The following is an 18,999-nucleotide window of genomic DNA, read 5'->3' on the forward strand; positions in this document are numbered from 1 at the left end:
TGGAGACGATATGTTATGGTGATGCTGCAGTTCCTATACCGACATCAGAGGTTGGTATTGTATCACAAGCAGTTGGAACTTTCATCGCTTGGCCAAAACATCTCGTGAGGATGACACCACACATTGAATTGGTTTGTATATGTAGTAATATTTTTCCATATGTACTATATATATTATCCTAACTAATAGTATGCTTGTTTTTGTTTGTAGCAAGATGAACCAGAGTTGCATGTGTCAAAAAATTATGAGGATCCAATAGCGGCATTAGTGGAATATACTACAAGCATGACTACAAATGCAATTTCGATTCCTTGGAATGCCACTGTTTTTGGCAAAGAAAGTGAGTTATCGTTGTACATATATAAAAATGATTTAATGGATATATATATCAAGGACGGAGGACTTAAATGTGTCTATTGTGCAATTATGGATGATATAAGTGAATCATTTATAAATCATTTTTTAATCATTTCCTTCTTAGATATTAATTGTGTGTTTTCATTGTCAAATTAGGTACTTACATGGTTTGAGTGTGGAAGCGGGAAAGGATGACATATATGGGTTTTTAGACCCTCATTTCATGACTCTAATGGGTAACAAAAACCCTGGAACAAAAACGTACATCAAAAATTCCATAATGCAACAAAATAAAAAGATTTTTATTGCTCCATATATAGATAGGTAACTATATCCTTATCTTTAATTTCATAAGGTCTAAATTTTGTAATAATAATTTTTGATGTATTTAAATTAATTTTCATTGCAGTTGTCATTGGCAACTGCTTGTTGTATCAGTGCTAGAGCGTACTGCTTTATGGTTTTGTTCTTGTCATAGACCTCCTCCCCCTATATGAAGAGCATAATTGATACGTAAGTCTTTTTCAATAAATGCCGTCATTTACACTTTAATCTTAAATATATATAATGTCATGTTTTCTAACTTTGATAATTTTAATTTTAGTGCTATTAATGGACAAAGTATATTGAGTGGTAGATCAACTGCCAATACTAAAAAGGTCACTTGGATTTCCCTTCGGGTACTTATACGTTATATGTCATTCATTTACTTTAGTATTGTCATGTGTATTTATAATTAACTACAATTACTATAAGTGTAGTGTAATAAACAAACTAGGAGTTTTAAGTGTGGCTATTATGTGATACAATGGATGGCAGCCATTATTCAAGGCAATTATGAAAATGGTTGGGATGACGTAATATACTAAGCTATTTCATGTACCAATTTTAACTTGAACTAATTTATATATGTATTGCTAGTAATTCTCCTACACTTTTACAGAAATTCAATGACCCAAGTCCGATGGATTTAGGAGCAATAAATTATGTTCAATAAACCTGGTCGAAATTATTTTTATCTAGAGTTAGTGAAAGTTAGGTTTAGGGAGACTTAGAAGTTTAGACTTATTTTATCATATGATAAGTTATTTGTAACTTTGTTAAAATTGTCTGAGTTTGAACTGTGTTGGCATTGTTTGTTTGTATTGCAATTGTGTTGAATGTTTTTTTGACTTCCAGGTTGGTGTTAAGAAATAAAACAAGTCTGCCTTAAAAAAACGAAATTAATGATAGTTCTTACCCGCTGTTAATTTTGAAACTTCCACGACGGCTAATACCAAGACCGTTGTTGTTATTGGCAGGGAGATCTCATCCTGCTTCAAAGAAAAAGCCATTTCCATGACGGCTTTTGAAGCGTCGTGGAATAATCTCACAATGACGACGATGTTTTTAGACTGTCATTATTACCAGTTACTTTTAATGACAGTCTTATCAACGACGGTTTTTGAGCCGTCTTCATAGGCTTCCAATAATTGTCGTTAATAGGAGTTGCTACAGTAGTGCCACTTAGGTTAGAGTCATTTTTACTACTTTCAATTTACTTTTTTCAAATGTTTACTTCCATGTTAATTTAAACTTTTCATTTTAATTTGTTATCTTTTCAAGTTGTCTTGATTTTTTTTTTTTGGTAAAAGTGTAATTGAATCTATAAAATTAAAACTTGATTTGTTTTTTGTTTAAAAAGGTGTAATTGAAAATCTATATACTTCAAAATTTATAGAATTGATAACGTGATCTTTAACTTTCATTATCTAGAGTGATATTGTAACGATTATGAAACGTTAAATTTAATCCTTCCACTGATTAATTGCTCAATGAAATTAATTGTCTCGTTTAAATTTATTAGTTTATGTTATCATCTAAATTGAACACATTATGATTGTTGGTCTAAATATAAAGAATCTAAAAATTGTATTTGTTTTGGTTGAATTAAAATATTACAAATTAATTTCGGCCAAATACAAATTAAAAAATATATGTGGTGGAACTGTAATTATATAATAATGTGTACGTTTGTATGATTATGTTAATATACTTGTATGTTTGCATTTATGTTTATCACTTATTTATAGTTTTAGATGTAAGTTTAAGTTTGTTTACATAATCATAATGTCTACTAATTAAGTAATAATAATCAGAATTCGGAAACTACTAATAACAAGAATGTCACAATGCAAGGAATACACAATCATATGCAAATTCATCTATTGCATTGAGACCTACATCTACAAGTCTTGTATTAATACATGTTGTTTCGACCATAATCACAAGAATGAAGCAACTTTCTCCATTTTTATTAATAATGAATTTGAAGAAGGGACATTGTTTCAAAGGAATCAAAATGGTACACTTGTCAAAAAGTATCCATGGTATGCCTCAATCACAAATCTTAACTTTAAAGCTTTTCTGTTCTAAATGAATTTTAGGGTCAAAGTTTGATTTTATTCTTTTTATCATCAGAGAAAAAATATATAAACAACGAAGTACTTGGGTATTTCAACCCCGAATGCAATAGTGTAATTTATACAAAAAGGATGATTGCGACTAATAATTTTGCATCTTGCATCTAAGCGTACATGTCCAAGGTTCTCACCATGATACATCATAATCTCCCTTCAAAATAGTGTGAAGAAGTATTGATAAATCCAACTAATTTAAATCAGGAAAATGATACATTAAGAAAGCTTTTTTTTGACAAAATTTGACAAATTACTAAATAATATAGTCGATGTTGTTCTGTGACTGCAACAGCAAGGATACTACACCAACATGATATTCAGATTTGCACAAATTGTTCTTACTGCAACTGCAAAATTTCCCCCAAAATTTTTGGTTAAGTTTATTTGCCTAGTGTTTCGGCACTTTTGTTAGTGAACCATTGAATATGTTGGGCTCGGTGACGAAGTTAAGCCTCGATATGGGTATGCTAAGATCGTTGACATTTCCAATTTTTGTTTGACCCCTCCTTTGATAGCATATGAATAAATTTCTTTTAAGTTTTTTTTATGTATTCTTCTTTGTCCTGAAAACAAAAACGAGAACCAACAAGCCTTCTCCGTAGGAAGTGTTTTTATTTTCCAAAACTCCTTAAACATGTCAGAATCCTCCCCTCCCTTGCAGTTTTATAATTTGTTATAGGTCGACTTTACTGTGTATATTACCGTTTCAGTGTCATTCCATATCCACGTATCTTTTTTTTTCTTTCTTTAAAGTTTTTCCTTCTAATTCTTGAATCAATATATTAATTTGTACCCTTTCCCACTCAAAGCATTCACAAACATCCTCTCATTTAACACATGCTATCTTTCTAGTTTCCTCCTCCCATCCCTACAAAAATGTACTTTACATTTTCCTAATTTCAGCTCCTACCTTAGTTGGTAATTTAAAGAGTGACAAGTAAAAAAAGTGGTAGTGCTGTAAGAATAGATTTTAATAAACACACTCTTCCTATAAAAGTAAAAGTAAAGTATCCTCCTTTCCTTCTTGCTAATATATTCTTAAATTTGTTCAAAACTGGCTACCAGAACTTAAATTTCCCCAGATTGCCTTTCACATTTATTCCAAGGTATGTAAATGGTGAATGCATAATGATGCAAATAGGAATCGAAGAAGAGGTTTCAATGATTGATGTGTCTGTCACCCCTATTTTACTACTGTGAAAGTTCACCTTAAGGCCAGACACCAATTCCAAACATCTTATAATGCTTTTTATAGTCATTATGTTCTAAATTTGAGCCTCCCATATTAATAGTGTGTAATCTGCAAATTGTCCAAGCCTTAATATAGAATATGGAAGATATAAAGCAAATAAAATGGTAGTGGGAGACTAATAGTTCAAAGGGAAAACACTTGTCATTTTGGTGAGACACGTATAGAATATCCTGACATCGGAACTCATTCATATCTAGTGTCGTATCCATTCTCCTATCTAACGTTTTACTCGTATATAGACCAATTTCATTCATTGACTCAACAGGAAGCGAGTGAAGCAGAATCTACAGTTGAGGCAACAGAGTCGAGAGCAGGAACCTTACTCCTCTTACGCTTCGGCACCATTTTTATCGGTTTCAGGCTTCTCCGGGAAGCTTCAGGGATTAGGTCACGGATTTCGTTCATCCTCTTTGACTGGCTTGAGACTGGGAAGCTCTCATCGGAGGAAGCAGGCAACATGCTCTTGCCTTCGAAAAAACTGATTCTCTCGACGGAGGTTTTGTAGCACTCCTGCCATTTGAGCTCTGCCAAATCCGCCACCACGTCCTCTACTGTCACCGCTGCAAATGCCGACACGTTGTAACGTAGGGTCGAGCGCGGCACATCTACAAGATCCAGCGACTCCACCGCCTCCACCAGCACCTTCTGCTCACGGAATCGAGATAGGTTTTTGCAATTTCTCAAAATGAAAACCTATTTGGTAATCATCTCCTGTTGTTCGAAGATTTGCGGACAGATGCCTAAACTACCAAGGCAATCTAGAACTTCTAATCTTAAAGCGCATTAAATTTAAATAAAAGTGAGGAATAAACATTAAGGAGAAAACGATGAAAATAGGCAACGTTTTCCCGCAAATTTTTGTTACCAAACGGAACTTAAGATTAGCTAGATAGAGAAAAGAACCTTGGGAGCGTGGTGGATTTTCTTGAACCGTGAATGCGAATAACCTTGTGGCAGTAGGAGGAAGAAAAATTAACAATGAAATGCACAGTGTTGAGAGAAAATTGACGATGAAAATAAGAATTGAAAAGTTCATCAAACGAATGGAACCTGATTAAGTTGATTCATTGTTAGGTGAAGCGTTTGCCGAGAATGAAGGAGGTGGAGATAGTCATCTAGCCACACTTTGTCGTTCTTCGAAGGTTGTTTCTTCATGGAGCTTCCTTGCGATTGCAGAATTGCAGTTGGTAATTCTTCTGCCATTGTTTCTGAAACAATGAAAGAAGCGTAACCTTTTATGCCACTGTTGCACGCGCGTTAGATCGATGTTTGTTAATATGAAAATATCTACCCAAATCTTATAACTTCTCTCACTGTCCGACTGACGTGAGAGACCTTTTTTTTAATTTTATTTTATTCTCTTTCATTTCCGCATTGACAATGTTTTTAAATGAACGCACGAGAGAAAAGTTTTTTTTTGTGTTCGTGAAAGAAGTAGATAGTGTTGCAAAAGTTATTAAGAGGAAAAACAGACATGGAGTGTTTCGTCTTTCCCTCAAGCTAAAGTTTATAAGTTTGATCTTTTCCTAAAGCTCATTACTTTGTCTTGAAATGAATCCCATTTTCTTTGTTCATTCCCCGTTCGTTGTCGTTGTTGGTGACGATGTCGTTGGTGGGCAAGCTTTGGGTTTGTGCAATGGTGGAAAGTGTTGGTGGGAAGTGGTTCTTCTTAATTTTCATGGAAAGGAGGCATTTTTCCACTACTTAAGTTAGTGGTGTGGATAATGCAAGAGCGGCATTTGCTTTGGTTGATCGGAAAGTTGTTGGGAGGTAAGTAATATATTCGAAAGTGAATTTTAGTATTGATTTTTCGTTGTCTTGATGGGTGTGTTGTACTTTGATTTTTGTGGGGAAAGTAAATTTTTTTCGTTTAGGGTTGACTTGAATTTGATCTTCCACATTTGTGTTTCGATGAAGGAAATGAGGTTACATGTTTTAGTTCTTGGTGTTCAATATAAATGTGTTTGGCTACAAGGTGAATTTGTTATTGATTTGGTTTTTGTTCAAAGGCAAATGGCAAGTAAACAAAAAAGAAACTCTTCAGCAAAAAATGTTAAAAAGGAAGTGAGTAAAGTAAAACCATTAGGGAGTAGACAGAAAGCATCTGTGAGTGATGTGAAAGCTTCTGATAAGAAGGATGTAAGTTAAATAATGAATTTATGTATCCAAATACGTGATTTACTCATGATATTTATAAAGCACACGTATAAAGCGATTATATAACTCCTCAAACCTCAAAACATGCCACATAAATCAACCATAATTGCAAAACTATCAATGTTGCTCGTGTCGTCTAGCGGACCTCCAATGTCGCCAGACGGTGTCTGGGGAAAACCTAGAAACTAGTTAAAAGTAGCTTGCGTCCCTTGGTGGCTCAAGAACAGTATCAGGTGAATTTTGGGTAGAAACCTAGAAACCCAATTTTATTGCGCACACGAGAGTGAAAAAAGTTATCATACATGCAAAGCACCACAAAAACATATACTTTATGAAATACACATAAGTGCAGCTCCCTTTACTTGTATTCCTTGCTCCAATGTGCTTTGAGGATTCTTTCTTGCACCAAAGGAATTGCCTCCACTTTGATCCTCTCTTGATCCTTTGTAGAAAAACTCCCATAGGCTCTCTTTACCCACGCTTTGATGCTCCCAGGACACTCCTCAACACCCCACACGAATTGGTAATCTCAAAAACCCCTTCTCTTCTCCCAATTGGTTTTTAACTTCGTTTTAACTAAGCTTAATGGCAAGGAAAACGAAAATTAATTAGAATGAGTTTAATTGCCATTCAAGAGCCATTACCATATGGTTTTCCAACCCTTCCATCTACTCCTCAAGACGATTAGGGTTTCTGACTTTTTCCATTCATGCCAAAAAGGATTTGGGCAAAAAGAAACCTACTTTGCATAAGTCAAGGTTCAAACACATAACCACACAATTACCAAGCCAATGCACAACCATTCAACCAATTCATGTTTTGTGATAATTCTTATACATCTAGGATTATATTATCACGCCCCATGATCAAGATTATTATTATTAAAATAATAAAACAAGTAAATAAGTACTCTAATGAAATAAAGATAGGACTCAAACCCAAGTCCTCTTGACACATTCAAATACTCTCAACCACTTGAGCTAATATTATTTCTTGTCATGATTTTCTGCATTAATTACTTTAAAGATTCCTTTAATTGCATTTATATTAAATAAATATTTCTTTATTTATTTAATTTTCTCGGATCTTACATAACGCATTTATCACGTTTAATACACAGTGTAGGGCCTTTAATCACTTACCTCTTCACAAAATGAAACCGTGAAACCTTTCACTTCGCAAGCTTCTCAATCGACTTCAATCACCTCGTAAGCGTTATTCACAAGGGTTGTTTGCAGGCAAAGAAAGGGGGCGAAAATGTGGCTCACTTTTGCGATTAAAGTTCGTCGTAAAGAAAGGGGCAAGCTTGTGCATTTCGTTGCTTACTTGCTCATCGCCATTAAAGCTCACTTGCTCAAGGAAGCTTGTTGTAAAGGAAAATGTTTCTCTCGTGCTTGTGGCAAAAAGGGGGACAACGAACTTGCACTCGTGGCAAAAAGGGAGAAAATGAAATGGGGTAAACCTAAATGGGGTTAAACATTCACTGCAAGGTGAAACTCACAAAGCAAATGGGATGCAATAGTGAAATTGGGAGAGTGGGGAAACGTGAAATTTAATGCAAAATTGGGCCATCTGTCGCTACAATTGAGGCCTTATGAGTTGGCCATCTGATGCCACTGTTGATTCATCATTTTCCTTTGATTAATATCCGTAGAGTGGGTTGTGTGTTGGTTTAGCCGACGCCTTTTGCGTCCTCACAACAGTCAATGCCATTTTTGGAAGCTAAATAGTGACATTCTTGTAGTTGGTGGTGGTGGTAGTGGTGGTGGTAGTTCTTGTGGTAGTAATGGTCATGGTGGTGGTGGTGGTGTTGGTTATGGTGGGGACTTGATGGTGGTGGTGGACATGGTGACAGTGGTGGTGGTAGGTGGTGGTGGGTGGTGGTGCATGGGACGTGTTGGTGGTGGTAGTTGTAGTGTCAGTGGTCGTCGTGATGGTGGCGGTGGAAATGATGGTGGGCGTGGTGGTGGTTGTGGTAGTGACCATGGTGTTGGCAGTGGCGGTGATAGTCATGGTCCTAAGGGTAGTGGTGGTAGTAACTGTGGTAATGGTAGTAGTAGTGACTGTAGTAGTGGTGTTGGTGACCGTGCCAGAGGTGACGGTTTTGGTGGTGGTGGTGACGATTGTGGGGGTGGTGAGTTTTGGCCGTGGTCATGATGGTGGTGGGAGAATAATGTTGAATTGAGGAGTTTGAGACAATGAGATAGTGACTAGAGGTATGAATAAGAAGAAGGAGCATTCTACTTACATGATTGCGATTGCGGTGGAGCATGAGGGTCAAGTGTTTGATAAATGTGCTCAAAGCGAGAAGAAGAGTGAATGTGTTCGCAATGAAAGAGTAGTAGAGCATTCATGATGCGTTTTTTAGTTTCGCATAGTTTTTTCGCAATGTTCTGATCTTACCGTGAGAAGAATGAATGTGCTCTATAGTGTGAGGGGTAGACCGTTCTACCTTCTTGGAATGTTTTGTAGTTTCTCAGAGTTATCTGCACTATGGTCTTAATTTCATGAGGGAGGAAAACTTTTTATGATTTTAAGCTATTTATGTGTATACTATAAATTAAAGGCAGGAAAAAAAATATAGTCCAAAATATCAACATGTTAAAACTATGACTTAACATTTTGAAAAGTGTGAACTAAAATATCCATATTTTGCAAAATGTGTTCTATTATGTGTCAACAATTTAATAATCATTTCTTTAAATAAGATAGATAGTGTTTCTAAAAATAATTGTTTTTGTGGGGGTTATATTTGACGTTTCTGGGAGTTTTAACCCCCACTAATGGCTTTACCCGGGGTTTGTAATTCCCCTGAAAGAACCAGCGTGGCTAACAGATTACCGGGGTTTTTAGCAACCTCTGGAAAAGTGCAACTTGCTTGAGGTTTTGGAACCCTCGCTACTATCTAGGGTTTTCGAAACCCCCGCCACTAAACCCCCACTACTGCCTGGGATTTCTAAAACCCCCGTTACTGCATAAATTTTTTGAAACCCCCACTATTGCCTAGGGTTTTCAAAACCCCCACTACTTCCTTGGGTTTTCAAAACCTCAATATTGGTTATTTATTTGTTTCATATTTTTTAATAATACATAAATCCTAAAATAAAAGAAAAATTATAAAAGATAAATATTTTAGATTTTTGGTATTTATAATTTGTATGTATAACGTTAATAAAAGGAACAAAAAACAAAGTCTACAATTTTAATATCAAACAATGGAAATGACAAAGCGTAAAAGTTAAAATTTATATATCTCATCATTAAGTGTAAATGTGTAACAAATATATCCAATTTGCAAAAAAAAGCTAAGCATAGATGTGAATTTCCTACAACTTCCATTTCTAGATAATTCTCAATCTTAAGATATAGTAAATCATGCAAATCAAGGTGAAGAAAACATTAAAACATAGAAGAAATAGAAAAGTTGAGATCTAAACATGGCTTTCTTCCAAGTTCTCACCATTGTTGCATTATTCATTCTTCTAGCCAAACTTAGTACAATGCCACTTTAGCTTGTGAAAATTCTACCATCTCCACCAACTTCAACCAAACAAAGATTTATTACAATGCCAACAATTATGGAAACACAAGCACTACACAATCCTTCAAAAACTACATCAAAACCTCATGCAACTCAACCACATATCCATCGATATGCTACAACACTTTATCCCCATATGTTGCAAAAATTGGAGCAAATCCATTGAAGTTGTGCAGTGTCTCTCTCCATGGCGTATAAGGCAGCACAAAGTGCATCCATAACCATATCAAAGATTCTGAAGAAAAACAACATGACAATGATTGTTGGACAAGTGGTGCAAGATTGCTTTGGAAATGTGAAGGACTCCATTGGTGAGCTCTAAGATTTCATTGATTTATTGGGAAATTTAGATGGTGCTGACAAAAAGTTTCAGATCAGCAATATAAAGACATAGGTGAGTGCTTCCATCACAAATGACCAAACATGTTCAGATGGGTTTGCTGAGATTATTTTAGAAGTGATAAGAAGTTTCATGCAAAAGAACTATGACACTTCTTCCTTTTTCTATTATTTTATTATAATACCAATGAAAATGTTACTGATAAAAGTAAATTCACAATATATAGAATAGTAAATAATAACAATAAATTAATAAATCCTAATGATAAAATTAATAATAGGATTAATTTCTTATATTTGTAACAATTTTTAATTATTTTTTATTTATTTTTGACTAGATGTGGTTCTTATATTTTTTAAAGAAAACTAATGTAATTTCTTATGTCCATCAACATTAACTTCATTATTCTTTTGTCCCTAGAATTTGACAATAAATACGTGGTGATTGCATTATAGCTTATGTCTTACAATCACGATTGTGTCACAATATCATAACATATGACCCGATTAGTAAACATTGTATACATAAATAAGTATGTAATGTGAAATTAAAAAGATGTTTGATTAATAATACTTTCATGAAAATGTGAGGACAGCTTGTAATCTTACACTGAGCATCTGTACTCAGGAAATGCTCCAATGAGGAGAACCATGTTAGGATGTCTTATGTTGCATAATACCTTAACCTACACATGTGAGAAGGAAAATTTTTTTTTTCAGCTTGCATAAACATGGAAGTTTGATTTGATACACTATAAATAATTTTATACTACTGCTGATGAATTAAAAGTTGTGTGACATTTAAAGTATATTAGTTAGTTAGAATATGCAGAGTACACATATATCATACCTCTTTTGGAACTGCATCCTTCCATAGGTAACTTCAGGGTTCAAAATTTTGATTGCTACTTGGGTGTGTTCAAGTTGGCCTTTAAAGACAAGTCCATATCCATCCACCTTTACCTACTAATAATCTCTAAGGCCCTACTAGCAGAATAAAACACACTGATATAATTAATAAAAGAAAAAACCTAAAACGATTATTGATAATGGGTTTTGGAGTATTTATACACCTGAGGCAACTTTTCAATGAATGTATTAGAATTGGCAAGTGTTATTGCTGACTTAATTTCCTCATCAGTTGCAGCTTCTTTTCCATAGATTATGTTCTCTTTGATACTTGCTGCAAACAGGATAGGTTCTTGACTAACAAGCACAATTTATTTTCTTATCCATCTAACTTGAAAATTCTTCAATACCTTAAAAAAAAAAATCCTTTCTTAGGATTGTGTTATTTTACTATAATTAACAATATATAAGTGTTATTTTCATACTTGGAACAATATATAAGTTGGGAGTCATGTCCACAGGAAATTTCTTCATTTCACATGTAATCATAATAATTGATTAATAACCTTAGCAAATTAAAGGGCTTGTTTAAGAGAATATTTATAAAGCATAGAGAATTAGAGAGAGCATACTCTGGACTCTAAATTCATCAGTACTGTGTGTGTAACATCCCGCCAAGATATTACGGATTTTTAATAAAATAAAGAAAATAAATAAACACGTCGCATTTAATAATACCTCATTTCCCAAAACGCGGGAAATTAAAATTTTATTAATGAAAGCCAATATCCATCATTTATCAAAAATATGGAAAATAGTCTAAAACATCTCATAAGAGTATACATCTGATATCAAAATCATAAAATACATAAAGCATAAAACTCCCGAGCTATCCCCTCTTCGTAGCTAAGCTCCACCAGAACCATCTGCATCAATGTAAGACCCGTGGAATTTAAATAATTAATTAATAAATGCGGGTGGGAAAATCATTTATGACATTAAATTATGGTTGGTATGACGTGGAAGAGTACTAGCTCAAATCGTTGAGAGTACTATGTGTGTCCACTGTGTGTTAATTACTTATTATTATTTTAATATTATGATTTGATCATGTTTCTTATAATATAATGCTTGAATTGCATTAGTTAGCATGAAACTTAAATTGGCTTGATGGTTTGGCATTATCTTGGCATGTGCATGATTGTGGGATCAAACATTGTTGAGAACCGAAATTAAACTTTGTTTTAGTATAATCTAAAGGAGGATCATAGGTGATCAAGAAGGAATTCATAACAACTCGAATTTAAGCTAAGGAAAACCAGGTTAGGGGAGCTGGACTCCGATTTTCTTTTTCGTAATAATAATTATATGAGTAGTATGATAATTGGATGTATGCTTTTTGTTTAATTTTGCGTTTGTTTCTGATTTCTGGGAATTTTCCAGAAACCGCCTGGTGGCTACACATAGCCGCCAGGCGGCTCATGCCAAAATTGAGTGTTCTTGGGTTCTCACGAGGGATCGCCTGGCGGTGAAGCCCTGTACCGCCAGGCGACGCAAACTTATAACCATTTCTGGGTTTCTCTGATGAATTGCCTGACGGGGATGAATTTCCACCAGGCGACGCGAGTCTGTTTAGCTCGATTTTGTGATTAAGTGCATTCTAGAAGGATTCTAATCGGGGAAGAATCAAGGTTTAGGGCTTACGAGATGATTGATGGGTTATTTTGTTGAATTTCAGTATAAATGTTGATTATAATTGATGGAAAAGTGATAGGGCTGGAAAGTGTGGAGATATCTGCTACTAGACTAATCGGTGGAGAAATTTTTAAAGAGGAATGGTAAGAGTTGAGTAGGGTTTACACTTAGGGCTGTATACGAGTGAGTTAGGGTGTGAACTAGGAGAAATTGGACAGAACGAAGGTTTAATTATGATATTTGGGAGCTGTTACAGGGAGGATGAATTCTGGAAAATCCAGAACTGATTCGCACCGCCTGGCGGAACGGGGTTTACCACCAGGCGCTATTGTAGAGATTTCGTTTTCTTTGTGGCGATGCTGAATTATTTAGGACCTGTGATTTTGGAAATGTGGGAATGTTTTATTGTATGTAAGTGTAGAGTAAATGTAGGATAGCAAGCTTAGTAAACGACATATGCAAGTGAATGGTAAGAATCTAGTACCAGGAGCTTGTTAATGAGATATAGAATAATGCAGAAGTTGTTATAAGTGTTCATTGATTGGGCTGTTATTGAGGGAGACATGTAAAGTTAGAGTTAAATGAGAACTAACAAAGAAAGATGGTAGTAAGTTCAGATGTGATGGTGCTTTCGGACTAAAAAGGGATGGACAGTATGAACATGACACTTTAGGGTGTGTTGACTTAGCCTATAGTTTATAATTAAGTGATGGTAAGGAAAAAGGGAAGTAAGGATCGTAAATTAAGATGGTGAGACCCAATTCGGTGGGCTAAGTCGACGGGAGGAGTTTAGAAAAAGACATCGAGGTGCTAAGAAATTTTTAATCAGAACCACGCAGTTCTACTATAGCGCCTGGCGGTAGGAACGGTTCCGCCAGGCGATACCGAGGGCATTAGAGAATAATAGAGCGAGCGGCGCCTGGCAGTCGAGTCTGTTGTGTCAGGCGATAGATGGCCAATAGTGGGTCACTGGTACGTGGGCGTCTGGCGGTGATGGCACTTTCGCCAAGCGGTACCTGTAGTGAGAAGGGTTTTGAGGCGTTGTGCGCTTGGCGGTACGCAACACCCGCAAGGCGGTCTAGGAGCTGGCAGCGCCTGGCGGCACGTCTGCCCCGCCAGACGATTTGTACTGCTGCAGCTTGGAATTTTGATTTCGTATGTGTGGGCTACAAGGCTTCTAATGGTGCTTTAAAGGTGAGATTGCTGGTGTTACTTGAGTTGTGGCTCGGAATGTATCCCTTGAGTTGTGGCTCGGGATAGGGGTTAAGCACGTGGTATTCCTTGAGTTGTGGCTCAGAATAACATCTCTTAAGTTGTGGCTTGGGATGGCGGATGAACACGAGGAACCCTTGAGTTGTGGCTCCAGTTGGCTAGTGTTGCCGATATGAGTGTGCTGGTTGTGGCCAGTACGGATGGGTCCAAATAGATTGCCCTCCTTAGTTGTTGGCTGACGAGTTTGGTAGTCTTGGGACGATGCGAACTATGTTCGTATATGGGAACTCTACCTGGCGTTGCGGTGTATGATCCGTAGCATTGTTTCCCACACGTGCTATCGGTTGTGGCCGATAGGTGTGGCAGCAAGTCACCTTGAAGTAATCACTATGAGAGGTAGAACACGAAAGTATGGTGTGATCATAATATCTAGTATTTTAAGGATGTTTGGACATGAGTGAATATAAATGTGTTTTATATTATGTATTGATTTTATATGTATTATTTGTTAAGCTCACCCTATCTGCTTGTGATTGGCGATTATCGTGTATGCGGTACACGGGAGCAGATGTTGTTGATGCAGGTGGTTCAGGTCAAGAATAGTCGTGGAGAGGGGATAGATTCGGGGAAATCTTATGTTTTATTTTTCTTTAGTTTTGAGATCAGTTGTAAACCCTGATGAGTGCTATTATAACATTTGATTTTGGTTTTGGTGACTGATGGTCATGAACATTGTTTACTTATTTAACAAATTTTAAATTTTCCCGCATTTTGGGAAAATGAGGTATTATTAAATGCTGTGTTATTAATTTACTTCTTTATTTTATTAAAAATCAGTAATATCCTGACGAGATGTTACAATTGGTAATAGAGCGATGGTTTTCATAATGATTTTTGGGGTCTATGGGGAGTGAGCTTATCATGATACTCTTGCATGACTAATTGTTTGTATTGTTGTACTAATTTTTGGATGTGAAATCCTAATTCGAGCTGTGTGTGTGAACAACTATAATATGTGGCGAGCGCAAGCTATGGCTACCAGGAGGAGAAGGAACACTACTGGAGCTGATGACATAGCTCAGGCGATTCATCGCATGGTGGACGCGATGCAGCCCATAGCAGCGCCACCCAGAGCTGTAGTTGCACCTACCAGGCCAATAACTATGGAGGATTTTATGAAACATAGGTCTGCCAAGTTCTCTGGCAAGGCTACTCCTAATGAGGCAGACGCCTGGATGCGGGAGTACGAGAAGATTTGCAGGGTACTGGAGTGAACAGATGCCTAAAGACTATTATTTGTCACCTTTCTTTTGGTGGCAGATGTAGAGTATTGGTGGCAGGGGATGCAGCGGCTGATGCAGACTCGAGGTGAGGAGATGACATGGGCTACCTTCAGGACGAAGTTCTTGGAGAAATATTTCCCGGACAGTGCGAGGCATGAACGAGAGGTAGAATTCCCAACGCTGCAGCAGGGAACCATTACCGTGGAGGCTTATATTGAGAGGTTTGAGTACCTTGCACGTTTTTACTATCTAGAGGTCATTGAGGAGTGGAAGTGTAGGAAGATCGAGGGTGGACTAAAACACGAGTTGCGCAGATTTTTGGTACCCCTCATGATCAGAGAATTCCCAATTTTGGTCGAGCAGGCCAAAACAGTTGAGCAGCTTGAGATGGGGCCCAGCCGAGCAGCACGATCACAGAAGACTGCTCCAGATGTCAGATCACAGAAGAAACCATATAGCAGGCCACCGACTACCTCTAGGAGGCTACAATGCTATAACTGTGGCGGGGAACACTTGAGGAGAGATTGTACTAGACCTGCTAGCAGTATAGGTGGAGGCAGTAGCACTGGTAAGTGCTACGTGTGTGAGCAGACTCGGCACTTTTCACGTTAGTGCCCTAATAGAAAACCAACTAGGGGTACACCAACTAAGAAACCTATCGGAGATCGGCCCAGAGCACCGAGGCGTGTGTTCGCCTTGACGACCACCGAGGCAACACAATCAGGTAATCTATTATAGTTTTTGTGTTTGTTGTGTAACCACGAGGTTGTGGTGTTGTTCGAATCAGGAGCCACCCATTCATTCGTATTTAATGAATGTGTGAGGAGGCTCGGGCTTGCGATGCGAGAGCTGGGCTGCGAACTGATAGTTGCGACGCCAGCATCTAGTGAGGTATCCAACACTTCTGTATGTGTGGGGTGCCCTATGGAGGTGGCAGGCCGCAGGTTTAAGCTGAATCTTATTTGTCTGCCGATGGAGGGTTTGGACGTGATTCTGGGCATGGACTGGCTATCGAGCAACCATGTTGTCATTGATTGCGGACGGCGCAAGATAGTGTTTCCAGATACAGTCGGGTTGGAACTTATCTCGTCTAATCAGGTTGTGAAGGAGATTGAGGCTGGAGCTACATGTTTTATGATAGTGGCTCATGCAGAGAAGAGTAGTACTGTAGAAAAGATCAGCAGAATTCCTATAGTGGATGAGTATGCAGATGTTTTTCCGGATGAAATTCCAGAGTTGCCTCCTAGTAGGGATGTGGATTTCTCCATTGACCTCATCCCTGGCGCTGAGCCAGTTTCTATGGCACCGTACAGGATGGCGCCAGCTGAGTTAGCTGAATTAAAGAAACATATTGAGGATCTACTTGAGAAGAAGTTCATCCGACCGAGTGCATCACCGTGGGGAGCACCAGTTTTGTTAGTGAAAAAGAAGGATGGTAGCTCCAGGTTATGTGTTGATTACCGGCAGCTGAACAAGTTAACGATAAAGAATAAGTACCCGTTGCCGAGGATTGATGACCTGGTTGATCAGTTGAGGGGAGCTACGGTATTCTCGAAAATAGACTTGAGATCTGGATACCATCAAATCCTAGTCATGCCGGAGGATGTCCAGAAGACCACTTTTAGGTCGCGATATGGTCACTATGAGTATGTGGTGATGCCATTTGGGGTGACCAATGCGCCGGTCATATTCACGGACTATATGAATAGGATTTTCTGGCCATATCTGGATCAGTTTGTGGTAGTGTTTATCGACGATATTCTGATTTATTCTGAGAGCAAAGAAGAACACGCAGAGCATCTGAGGGTGTTGTTGGGGATTCTCAGAGAACATCAGTTGTATGGGAAGCTATCGAAATGTGAGTTCTGGTTGGAGGAGGTACAATTCTTGGGCCATGTGATCTCAGCCCAAGGAATAGCAGTAGATCCGGCAAAGATCGAGACAGTGGTGAAGTGGGAGGGGCCACAGATAGTTACAAAGGTACGGAGTTTCCTGGGTTTGGTAGGGTATTATCGACGATTCGTGGAGGGTTTCTCCAAGATGGTGAGTCCCCTAACACAGCTCACCAGAAAGGACTAGCCCTTCTCATGGACAGATGAGTGTGAGGCCTACTTTGAAGATATGAAGAGAAGATTGACTACCGCACCAGTACTGGCAATCCCTGACACGACTAAAATGTTTGAGGTATACTGTGATGCCTCGTATCAGGGGTTGGGTTGTGTGTTGATGCAGGATAAACGGCTTGTGGCGTATGCATCGAGACAGTTGAAAGTGCATGAGAAAAATTACCCGACACACGTCTTGGAGTTAGCGACAGTGGTGTTTGCCCTTAAGACATGGAGGCATTATTTGTATGGGGCGCAATTTCAGGTATTCAGCGATCATAAAAGCTTAAAATATTTGTTTGATCAGAAGGAGTTGAATATGAGACAGAGGCGTTGGATGGAATATCTAAAGGACTACGACTTTGAGCTATTATACCACCCTGGTAAAGCTAACGTCGTAGCAACTGCCCTGAGTAGGAAGAGAGTTCATATGTCGGCCATGATGATTAAGGAATTGGAACTGATAGAGTAGCTACGAGACATGAATCTAGGGTTGGATATGGGGGCAGGAGAGATACGGTACAATATGCTCAGGATCACGAATGAGTTCCTAGATGAAGTTCAAGTGGAACAAGGTAAGGATCAGGAGCTGCATCAGATCATTAGTGAGTTGGGCACTAAGAAGAGGAAGGATTATCGGATGGGCAGAGACGGTATCCTACGGTTCAAAGAGAGAGTGTGTTTCTAGCAGTAGAGTCTTGAGGAAGATGCTCTTAGATGAGGGCCATAAGAGTCGTCTTAGCATACACCCAGGTATGACTAAGATGTACAAAGATTTGAAAGGTACTTTCTGGTAGACGGGTATGAAAACAGATGTGGCTGATTACGTCGCTTCCTGCTTGGTATGTTAGAAAGCAAAGATTGAGCATCAGAGGCCGGGTGGTATGTTGGAGCCTCTGGATATTCCACAGTGGAAATAGGACAGCATTTCCATGGACTTCGTCACACACTTACCGAGGTCGGTGAGAGGGCATGACTCAATTTGGGTAATAGTAGACAGATTGACAAAGTGTGCTCATTTTCTACCGATTAATCAGAAGATGACCATGGATAGACTGACAGATTTGTATGTCAGAGAGATTGTCAGATTACATGGGGTACCGGCGAGCATTGTGTCGGATAGAGACCCAAGGTTCACATCGAGGTTTTGACAGTCATTACAGAACGCCTTGGGCACTCAGTTGAGAATGAGCTCCGCCTACCATCCTCAGACTGATGGGTAGTCTGAGCGGACTATACAGTCGTTGGAGGACCTGTTAAGGACATGTGTGTTACACCATTTGGGTACATGGAGTGATGTGTTGCCGCTGGTGGAATTTACTTATAATAATAGTTATCACTCCAGTATTGGAATGACGCCCTACGAGGCCCTGTATGGTAGGAGATGCAGGACACCATTTGTGTTGATAGCAGGATGGTGAGTTAGTGGTTCTTGGGAAAGAGTTCTTACAACAGACCACAGAGAAGGTGAGAGTGATTCAGGATCGGATACGTGCAACTCAGAGTAGGCAGAAATCTTATGCAAACAAGAGGAGGAGGCCGCTTAAGTTTGAGGCAGGTGATCACGTGTTTCTTCGAGTGACTTCTACAGTAGGCATTGGAAGAACACTTAAATCGAGGAAGTTGACTCCTCGATTCATCAGGCCATATCAGATCACGAGGAGAATTGGTCCTGCAACATATGAGATCGCATTGCCACCACACTTGGCAAACTTACATAATGTTTTCCATGTGTCGCAGCTGAGGAAAT

General features: G+C 38.2%; 2 pseudogenes; one reads left to right on the top strand and one right to left on the bottom strand.

Annotated features, from left to right (window-relative positions):
• Positions 1-4,262: 4,262 nt before the first annotated feature.
• LOC146881788 (uncharacterized) lies at positions 4,263-5,271 on the bottom strand (annotated as a pseudogene).
• A 4,391-nt stretch (positions 5,272-9,662) lies between these two features.
• Positions 9,663-12,421, top strand: LOC114170302 (pectinesterase inhibitor 4-like; annotated as a pseudogene).
• Positions 12,422-18,999: the final 6,578 nt, after the last annotated feature.

This window comes from Vigna unguiculata, chromosome 11, assembly GCF_037176805.1.
Source record: "Vigna unguiculata cultivar grain cowpea cultivar isolate G323 ecotype 2 chromosome 11, ASM3717680v1, whole genome shotgun sequence".
Classification (NCBI taxonomy): Eukaryota; Viridiplantae; Streptophyta; class Magnoliopsida; order Fabales; family Fabaceae; genus Vigna; species Vigna unguiculata.